The sequence below is a fragment of the Prunus dulcis genome, chromosome 1 (genome assembly GCF_902201215.1).
Source record: "Prunus dulcis chromosome 1, ALMONDv2, whole genome shotgun sequence".
In the NCBI taxonomy this organism is placed as follows: Eukaryota; Viridiplantae; Streptophyta; class Magnoliopsida; order Rosales; family Rosaceae; genus Prunus; species Prunus dulcis.
In genome coordinates this window covers 42,803,594-42,814,976 of record NC_047650.1, presented here as the reverse complement: position 1 = coordinate 42,814,976, position 11,383 = coordinate 42,803,594, and positions in this window count along the sequence as shown.

The following is an 11,383-nucleotide window of genomic DNA, read 5'->3' as shown; positions in this document are numbered from 1 at the left end:
CTACTCCTTAAATCGTGAACACGATGAGTCTTGGATGGCAACAAGAGAGTATGACAATGAAGCTTAGCAAGAAAGCTTGTGGTGGTGTGTGAGAGCTAAAAACCATAATCACAATAAATATGTTTTCATACGACACTCAATTTAACATCCTTAATCTTTTATTTATTTTTATGGAATAATTACTTAATATCCGTTAACTTATGTAATTTACAATGCAATATATAAAGTGTAAAATATTGTACGAAATCATTATATTTAGAGGAAGATTGGCTACTCTCACCATCAGCACTAGGGTAGACCCACAACCTCGAGCAGGAATGACTTACGCTTGGTACCCAACTGCCAATTACCAGATGTCACCACTATAGATTTATGTAGTTAATCACATATCGCGCACTAACGATGACTGCTTGCAACAAAACTCGAACACTAATGGGGCTACACACAGTGCATGGATCCATAATTTTCAAAACTAACATGATTGGATCCGACGATGGATTTGCTCTTGAGAATCCGATCAAATCCAATCCAATCCAATCCAATCCAGTTAGTTTGATGCTTATTTTGCTCTAATAAGTATTTGTATTTGAAAATATTATAAACATTTTAAGACATTTAATGGAGTTTTGTTTAATCTATTATATAAGCAAAACAATTTTCTCTAGTATTTCATTTATATTTTCCATTTACATCTATTACTATGTTTGCTTATATTAAACCTAAGTATAAATGTTTAATATTTCATTACCATGATCAAAACCAATCATCCAATCCAATATGATCGGATTAGATTGGATTGAATTTAAACATCTAACATGATTGGATCGGATGCGAATTGACTAAATTGTATTAGTTTCGAACCAACGTACACCTTTACCTATCACAAATGCATATAGTTTTTGCCATTTATCTTTAGTGATGTAAAAAAATATTATCTCAATTGTTGCCCTCTCAAGCGTGATGCATATAATAACTTTTATCTCTGAAGCATGACTTTTTTTTTTCCTTCTCTGGACTATAGTACATTTGATTTATTTTGGATCTTTAATTTCAAGAAATGGATGCACGAGGTCAACTTGGTGTAGAGCGAGTCCTTGATATTTAAGAGAAACAATTTGCCTCTAGGATGGTCTCCAAGTTTAAATCATCTTGAGCCTAGTACTATCCATTTTTCCAAGTATCTTTCTAGCTCTAATCTCATTTATACACTAAAGTAAAAGGGAGGAAATGATGAGACTTTCTTACCCTTAGAGCAGCTCCAGCAATGCAGGCCAGCCCAAGGCAAGGGCAGAAAATAAAAAATAAAAAGTCGCTCCAGCGTGCAGCCCAGGCCCGGGGGTGGTGTGGGACCCACCAACTCGGGCCAGCCCGAAGGCCAAACCAGCCCCATGTCCAAAACGCGGTTGCTGACGTCAGCGCTCGCGTCACGCTGACGTCAGCGCTCGCGTCACGCTGACGTCAGCTAGCGTGTTCAAAAAAATTTTACCGTTGGCGCGTGCGCGCTGACGTCAGCGCGACGCCAGCGCCAACAGTACGATGCCACGTGTCGCGCTCGGTGCCTTCCGATCTGCTTCTCCTTTCTAATCCAACGGCTGAGGCTTTTTTGGGTGAAAAAACTATGAAAAAAAATCGTAAAAAATTCTAAAAATTTCTAAAAAATTCTGATTTTTTTTTTCTATCAATACCCTTCACTTTCAACACCAATACTCTTACATTTCATTACACTTCTACTATAATTCACTCTTTTTACACAACATTTTCCTCTTTTTCATCTATCATTTTGATTTCATATTTTTATGGCTTCTTCTATCGAAACCGGAGGGGCTTGGAGCACCATGGAAGATGTTTCCTTGTGTGAGGTTTGGCTCCAAATTTGTCATTGTCCCGTGTCCGGCAATGAGATGAAATTTTTTCATATGTGGAAAAAAATTCATGCCGAGTTTTGTGAAAAAATTCCGGGGTCTACTCGTACGGAGATGGCATTATCCAGTAGGTGGAAAATTCTCAATAAAGAGTTGGGAAAATGGAGAAATGCCCTAGCAAAAGCGATGGACAACTATAGAAGTGGGAAAATCGTACTAACGAGGTAAGTATTTTATAATTTTTGTTTTATTAAGTTTAATCTCCTAATATATATATTTTGTTAATATTGCTTGCATTTTCAATATTTTGTTAATATTGCTTGCATTTTCAATATGTTGTTAATATTTTTTGCATTTTCAATATTTTGTTAATATTGCTTGCATTTTCAATATTTTGTTCATTTTGCTTGCATTTTCAATATGTTGTTAATATTTTTTGCATTTTCAATATTTTGTTAATATTGCTTGCATTTTTAATATTGCTTGCATTTTCAATATTATTTTGCATTTTCAATATGTTGTTAATATTTTTTGCATTTTCAATATTTTGTTAATATTGCTTGCATTTTCAATATGTTGTTAATAATGTTGTTAATATTTTCTTTGTTGATTGCATTTCCATTTTTTTGTTAAAAAGATGATTCAAGCACAAATGTGGTTCGGTGCAACCGGGGGTGGCAAAAAAAGTTTCACCCATCATGAATGTTGGGAGGTGGTGAAATATTGCAAACGCTTCATAATTATTCTGACGGGTCCGGAGGTTGTGTTAAACGAGACGCCACTCCGTGATTCAATGACATCGGATTCACCTCTCGATTCTCCTATGAGTCAAGACTCACCCGTCGAAAAGGAGCCGAGGCCCATTGGCCGAAAGGCCGCGAAGGCAAAGAAGAAGGGTAATTCAAGTAATCAAAATTCACAATTTTTGGAGGAAATTGCAAGGCAAAACGGCATAAGAATAGAAATGGAGCAAAAACGCCAAGATCATGAGTTGGCCCTTGAAGCTGAGTATGCACGAGAAAGGGAGTATTTGCGCAAAAAAGATATGGACAAGACAGATCGGGAAACCATGGCGATGGATACAAGTCATATGTCGCCTGAAACAAAACAATTTTGGAAGCTAGAACGAAGGGATGTTATGAGAAGAAGACTTTTCCGGGATGATGGGCCTAGCAACACGGATTGGTTAAATGATGGAAACCATTAAATTAGTTAGCATATCTTTTATGTATTTGTATTTTAGTTGTTTTCTATTAAAGTTGTTGTAATTCATGTATTTTATTTTACTAGTAATTCGTAATGACTTGTATTACATTTCATTATTTAATAAACAAAGCATTCAATAAATTACCTTTTTATTCAACATATTCCATACTTCAAACAAAACATAATAAAAATAAAAAAAAGTACAAACAAGGCACAATAATAATAACCAACCACAACCAAACCATACTAAATAAAAATACAACACAACCTAACCATAACTAAATAAAACATAAGCAAAGCATCTATGTTCCATCATTAATCTTCATTGCCTTTCACCGCCCATAGATGCTCCATCAAGTGAAATTGACGCATTTCATGAATATACGAAGATTGCATCTCCGTATATCGATCTATCATTCGGGTCATCAAATGACCATCCCTCACCAACGGTTCCGGCTCAAACGGATCTCCATTTGGCCTCCTGGGCCTTTCATAAATCCGTGTCAAAACCGTGTTCATTGGATCCGGTTCGTAGACCTCTAAAGCATCATAATCGTACTCATCCTCCACAATCATATTATGGAGGATGATGCAAGTCATCATAATGCTTCTGAGGATCTCCTCATCAAACATACGGGCCGCGCCTCGAATAATCAACCACCGAGCTTGAAGGATGCCAAAACACCTTTCGACATCTTTCCTGTATCCCTCTTGATATGTAGCAAATAATTTTTCTTTCTGGGATCGGGGATTCGGAATGGATTTCACAAAAGTCGTCCACCTCGGGTAGATTCCATCAGCTAGGTAGTATCCCGTCTGGTATACTGTATTGTTGACTTCATAGGTGACATTGGGGCCCTGGCCTCTCAATACATCGTTGAAGACCGGGGATTGACCCAGCACGTTGAGGTCATTTTGTGATCCTGCAACTCCGAAAAAGGCATGCCAAACCCATGTGTCGAAACCAGCAACCGCTTCAAGAATGATACTTTTTTGGCCTTTTCGATATCCATAATCACCTTGCCAGGCAGTTGGGCAATTCTTTCATTGCCAATGCATGCCGTCGATGCTACCAATCATTCCAGGGAATCCTCGAGCTTCGGCTTTTTGTAGAAGCCGTTGGAGGTCCCTGGGAGTAGGTCTACGCAGGTAGTCCCTAGTGTCCAGAGTTTCAACAGCTTGACAAAATCTTACCAAAGCCTCCAACGTAGTGGACTTCCCCATCCGGGCAATCTCATCCACCTGATCAGCAGATGCTCCATACGCCAACATTCATATAACTGTTGTAAGCTTTTGCTCCAGAAGAAGCCCCAAAACCCCAGTAGCATCACACTTTTGAATAAAGTATGCATCATAATTGCAAATATCATGCATGACTTTATTGAACAAATGAGGTTGCATTCTAAATCGTCTTCGAAAATCAACATCAGAGTACAAAGAAGTTGGGATAAAATAATCTTCCAAAAGATTCTTACCCCGAGAATGCCTATGTCTTTCCACATTCCGGCGGCGGCCGGCTTGTGAACTATGGCGGCAACCTTGGTTCTCTTCTTCTTCCAAAGCCACTGCTATGAGAACTTGCTCATCGACTTGTCTCTGCAACTCATTGACTTCATCTGCTCTACGGTTTCTCTCTCTTCTTTCTCTCTCTTGTCTCTCCAAGCATCTCCTAAATTCTTCCATTCAGAATGAATGAAGTATGAATTATAAACTCTCAGAAATGAAAATATAGAAAGATGTGGTGTGAGAGGTATGAGCTGAGACTCTGGTTTTATAGAAAAATTTGGCAAGATAGACATGCCACGTGGCTTGATTTTATTGAATGAAAATCTTATCTGAAATTTGAAATTCATCCGAAATTTGAACCCAAATTTATCTGAAATTTGAACCCAAATTTATCTGAAATTTGAATTTTGAAATTCATCCGAAATTTGAACCCAAATTTATCTGAAATTTGAACCCAAATTTATCTGAATTTTGAATTTTGAAATTCATTCGAAATTTGAACCCAAAAATTTATCTGAAATTTGAACTTTGAAATTAATCCGAAATTTGAATCCAAATATCTTATCCGAAAATTTTATCTGATTATGAATAGTCTTGACACGTAGGAATCCGAAAATCTTATCTGAAAATATTACCCAAATTAATTATTTTCATTAAAAAATAGGAGAAAAAACAAAAAAATGAATAGTAATTGCCATGGCTAAGGGCAACGGGTGGAGACACAATTTACTATTTGCAAGGGCAACACTATTCACGTGAATAGTGCTTGCCCTAGCTCCACCCTTGCCATGGCTAAGGGCAAATGGGTGGAGTTGCTCTTAAAGCTCTCTTGAATGGTCTCCAAGTTTTCACCTTTATAAAGGTCTTTTTCCTTGTTGCTTGATCCTTATTGCTTGCTTCATAGATTCTTCACAAAGATACCAAAATAGGTACCCTCTAGTTCATACACACCAAATGTAGTGTAGGTGAAGCAAATGACTAAGATGAGTTCAGGTGCTAGATCTATCCTCTTAGGACCAATTTTAAAGTGTGGCTTATGTAGCAAACACATGGGTGAGGAAATCTCCCCAACAATATGGTCGTCCAATGGGTTTCGTAGGCTCATTTAACATGTGTTGTCATACAACACTTGTTCCTAGACCCAGTGTCTCCTTAACCTATTTTGCCTTTTGGCTCAAAATGCTTTTAAAGTCCAAATTGACTTTAAAACCCAACTGTTTCCAACTGTCAAACTAAATTTATAATTGACAATTTAATTATAATTTGTTACTTAACCATTAAGTCCTAAGCATGGTCCGAATAATTTGACTTGGTAAACCGTTTTGGTCAACTAAGTTGACTTTAATTGTTGACCATTGACTGTTACCGTTGACTTTCAATGTCTTATCTTCTTCATTTGTTTCTATAATTACATTTATCGTTGCGCAATCCGTAGGTTCCTTTTAGTGAGGCGGTGGATTGTCTCAATTACTTTGAATTGATTATGAATTAAATCTCACCATTTAAGTCTTCATATTAGTGAGATACTAAATGAATTGGCGAAATAGAAAGGCATCAGATTGAGAGGTTTCTCCATAAGGTGAGTAAAAGTGAGTCAGATGCTCTTGGGGAGAACCATTTACCCCATCCCTTAGGGAAAGGAAGTGCATTGCAACGATGTGTATGGCTTTCATATCCCAAACTAAGGTTTAGAAGTAAAAAATACACTTTAATTTATTTATATAGTAAGTACAAAACAATTCTTCCATGTAATTTATGTTGAAAAACTGTCATTGCCTATGGAAGAAAAAATTACACGGAAGCCAAGTAATAACTTCATTAGAAGCTATTATTACCAAGGGTTTAGGGCTTAGAAGGGCATAAGTGGCAATTATGTTATTAATATTTAAAATGTGGATCAGAATATCACCAATTTCTTTCTATCTAGACCGAAAAATGACAACTTGAATTGATCTAGGCAGAAAGAAATTGGTAATAAGGATTAGACGCCCAAACAAAATGATCATTAGAAGGTTGCAAGGGGAGATTGATACTTTGAATTGTTTGGGCTACATCAAAGGGTACTACTCTTACTATTTATCAAAATTCCAAACACCATTGCAAATGTTGATTACAGTTTCATCCAAATCTTGATCCGGAAAGGGTGGTACCAACTGAGTAAGAGGAAATTGATCAACCAAATTGAAGGTTTAAAATTTAATGTTCATGTCATTCCTAATAATCCAACAATTACCCTAAAGTAAAATTGGACGGGCTTTAAGGCTCCGTTTGATTCCCGAATAAGATTGTATTTCCCACCCAAAAGATGGGAAATGGAAGATTCCTATCAATGCATATTATATTTCCATCCAAACAAAATTATTTTATTTTTTTTATGAGCTTTAGTAAGGAGATATTTAGCATTAGACGGATAAGACCATTTAATTATATTTTGAATATCAAGATATCTCTTAATAGTATATTTATGTGGAATATCTAAAATATCAGAAAAAGAGTAGTTGAAAATTTACCCTCTAAATTGTTTGGCCAGCAATTGCCGTAACTTTACTAAACAGCAAACATAAAGTTAGAAATTCTTAGACCATGTGGGGAAGATAATAATCCAAAGTTTGAATAAGAATGCATCATTAAATAACTAATGTGGCGAATAAGAGGCTTCGTAGGGAGAATAAAATAAATTAATAAGGTGAAAGAGGATTACTTTGTAAAGCAATACTAGAATACGACCATGTGATATATATTGTATAGGTACTCAGATAACTCGTATATAATTATAAATAAAAAAATTAACAGAAATTTTTTTGTTTTCGTTCTAATGGTTTTGTTTGGATGTGAACAAGCCTCCAAATCCAATAGAGAGATGAGGTGACAAAAAGTCCTCATCTATTCCCCGTATTTTGAAAGAGGCACTAATTGTTTTCGTGACTTGTGGATATTGACTTACTTTCCTTACACACCAAGAATTCATATTATAATTATAATTGATTTACTTTAATTCCTGTTTTCCTACTGCAAATAGATTTAGGAATTTATTATTTACTTGCCCATTCAGGTTTCGTTGTATTATAAATATGACCTCTTACAAGGAGAAGAATACACAGAAAATTCCCACAAACAAATATTCTCTCATAGTTTTCATATTTTAGTATGGTATCAGAGCGGCGATCTTGGAATTGCTAACTCTAGCTTTAAACCCCCGCCGCTGCTATGGGGGTTGATGATTTTTTCAACCCTCATGAAGGTAGCACCACCGACTCTTTCTCTCATTCTCTACCAACCATCGTTGAGTTGAGTGCCCACATGGCTCCGCTCCTACAGATGCAGACTTTGACCCCGAACCCGATCCAGAATCAGGATCCTCTTTTGACGACCCTGACCTCGACCCCGACTATGACGACGACGACCCCGACCCTGACCCCGACTCCGAAGACGACCCCGACCCCCACTCCGATGATGACCCCAACCCCGAATTTGTCTCTGATTTAGACCCTGATCCCGATTTCGACTCCGACTCCGGCCCCGACTTAGGCTTAAATTCCGATCTCAATTCCTACTCAACCTGTGTCCTATGCATCTTCCGCTGCACAGATTATGACTTCTCGACTAACGACCCCGACACATAGACCAGATTGCGCATATTGTTGTGATCCGAGACACACTTGTGAGACTTGTTTTAAATCGCATGGCTACCCCAATTGGTGGGCTACTCTTACAGATCGAGGACAATGCAATATGACCAGTAATGGTACTAGTTATGGATTCCATACTTCCGATGAGATTGATTCCAGGAGCTGGATAATTGATTCCGGTGCAACTGATCATATGACATTTGATCCTGATGATTTTCTGAATACTACACAACCTCGACGAACCTGTATTGCAAATGCCAATGGTGTTACTTATCCTGTGCCAGGGGCTGGCACTGTTGCACTCTCATCCTCTCTCACACTGTCTAATACTTTACTTGTTCCATCTTTATTCACTAAATTGTTGTTAGTTAGTCAGCTTACTGCACAATTGAATTGTTGTGTACTCATTTACCTGAGTTTTTGTTTGCTTCAGGATATTCACACTAAGGAGATTCTTGGTCGTGGTACTAAGAGAGGGAGACTATATTATGTCGATGACTTCAGTCCCGGCATGGCTAATAGCGTGACACATCCCTTTGATAGCAAACAAAAGCAAATCTGGTTGTGGCACCGTCAATTGGGACATCCGTCTGTTAGTTATATATTCACATGTGATACTTTTATTTTGGCCAAGAGTCACCGTGTGCCCTACCCATTGAGTACGAACAAATGTACTACTCAATTTACGTTAATTCACTCTGATGTCTGGGGACCTTCTCATATCACTGCTCCTTCTGGTGTTCGATGGTTTGTCACATTCATCGATTATTGTACACAGATGACATGGCTTTATTTGCTGAAGAATAAAAACGAAGTGTTTTCCTGTTTTCAGTCATTCCACAAACAGATGAGAACTCAGTTTAATGCTCAAATCCAGATTCTTCGCTCAGATAATGGTGGAGAATTTGTCAATCATGACTTTCAGACTTACTTCCAACAACATGGAATTATCCATGAGACGACTTGTCCTCAAACACCACAACAAAATGGTGTTGCTGAACGAAAGAATCGACATCTTCTTGAAACCGCCCGAGCACTTCTGATTGGCGCTCATGTTCCTCGCCATCACTGGGATGATTCTATTGTCACTGCAGTTCATCTGATCAACCGCATGCCTTCTGGTGTACTGACCTTTAAAACTCCCTTACAGGTGCTTGCACAACACAGACCTCTGCCTTCTGTTTTGGTACTCACACCCCGAATATTTGGATGTGTGGCTTTCTTTCATCTCCACAAAAATCAACGTAGCAAACTTGTTCCATGTGCGCTTCGTTGTGTTTTTGTGGGTTATGCCACTCATCAGAAAGGCTACCGCTGTTATCATCCTCCTACCCAACGAACCTATGTCACTTTGGATGTGACCTTTCTGGAATCTGAGCTGTTCTTCCATGACTTATCATCCAATTCTACACTTCAGGGGGAGATACGAAGTGAAGAGCAGAATTGGAGCAACTTGGAAAATAAAGAAATTCTCCTTTGTACAGAAATGATTGATCATTTTGAGTCTGGAGCACGAGATTACCCTCTGTCGAAAAGCGACCAATCTCCCATTCATAGCGATCAATTGCCTGACCCATCTGATCCATGCGAAGATATTTCTGATCCGAGTCTCACACCTACAGACAATACAGAACAACAAGATGAAGACCCCCTCTAACTCAACAGTACCAACAGACCGATCTCCTGAGAATATCCTTGAGGTAACTACTCCTACTAGACTTGTGCATTTAGATGATAAAACTATTGGATATCAATTACCTTTCAGGCAAAATCGCGTGGAGCCACCAAACCGTTATTCACCTGATATTGGCAAGACATTCAAGTATCCAATTGCAAATCATGTATCTATTGAGAAGCTGTCTGAACCACTCAAGGCTTTTGTGCATCAGTTGTCTGCTATCCATATTCCAACTAAGGTCTCTGAAGCATTGAAAGATCCTAAGTGGGTCCAAGTTATAAAAGAGGAGATGAAAGCCCTTGAGAAAAATCAGACTTGGACATTGGAGACTATACCTCGAGGAAAAAAGACTATCAGATGTAGATGAGTGTTTACTATAAAACACAATGCAGATGGATCTATCGAGCGATACAAGGCAAGACTTGTGGCAAAAGGGTACACACAGACCTATGGTATAGACTATGAATAAACCTTTGCTCCAGTTGCAAAGTTGAACACCGTCAGAGTCTTATTGTCCCTTACAGCTAATTTGGATTAGCCACTACACCAGTTTGATGTAAAAAATGCTTTTCTACATGGCGAACTCACGAATGAGGTGTACATGGACATTCCTCATAGATATAATACTACTCAGATTGGAACAGTTTACAGGTTACGAAAAGCATTGTATGGATTGAAACAGTCACCACGTGCATGGTTTGGAAGGTTCACCATGGCAATGAAGAACAATGGTTTCAAACAGTGCAACTCAGATCATACTCTGTTCTTGAAACATCGAAAATGGAAGGTAACAGCATTAATAATCTATGTTGATGATATGATTATTACTGGGAATGATAAACAGGAAATATCACAGCTACAAGACTATCTGGCTACGGAGTTTGAGATGAAGGATCTAGGTGGGCTCAAGTATTTCTTAGGAATTGAGGTGGCTCGATCGCAGCAAGGCATATTTCTCTCTCAAAGGAAATATGTCTTAGACTTGTTAACGGACACAGGAATGCTAGATTGTAAACCTGCGGACACTCCTATTGTTCAGAATCATCATCTTGGAGAATATCCGGATCAAGTTCTAACTAACAAAGAAAGATACCAAAGGTTAGTGGGAAGATTGATCTATTTGTCACATACTCGACCAGACATTGCTTATGCGGTGAGCGTTGTCAGTCAATTTATGCACTCTCCAAGTGAAGACCATATGAATGCAGTTCTTTTGATACTTAGATATTTGAAGTCTGCACCTGGAAAAGGACTTATGTTCTCAAAGCATGGTCATCTAAATATTGATGGTTATTCAGATGCAGATTGGGCAGGTAATGTAACAGATAGAAAATCCACATCGGGTTACTTCACATTTGTGGGAGGTAATTTGGTGACATGGACAAGCAAGAAACAGAATGTAGTAGCTTTATCCAGTGCAGAAGCCGAGTTCAGAGGCATGACTAAAGGGATTTGTGAACTTCTTTGGTTAAGAAAGTTGCTTACTGAACTTAGGTATAAAC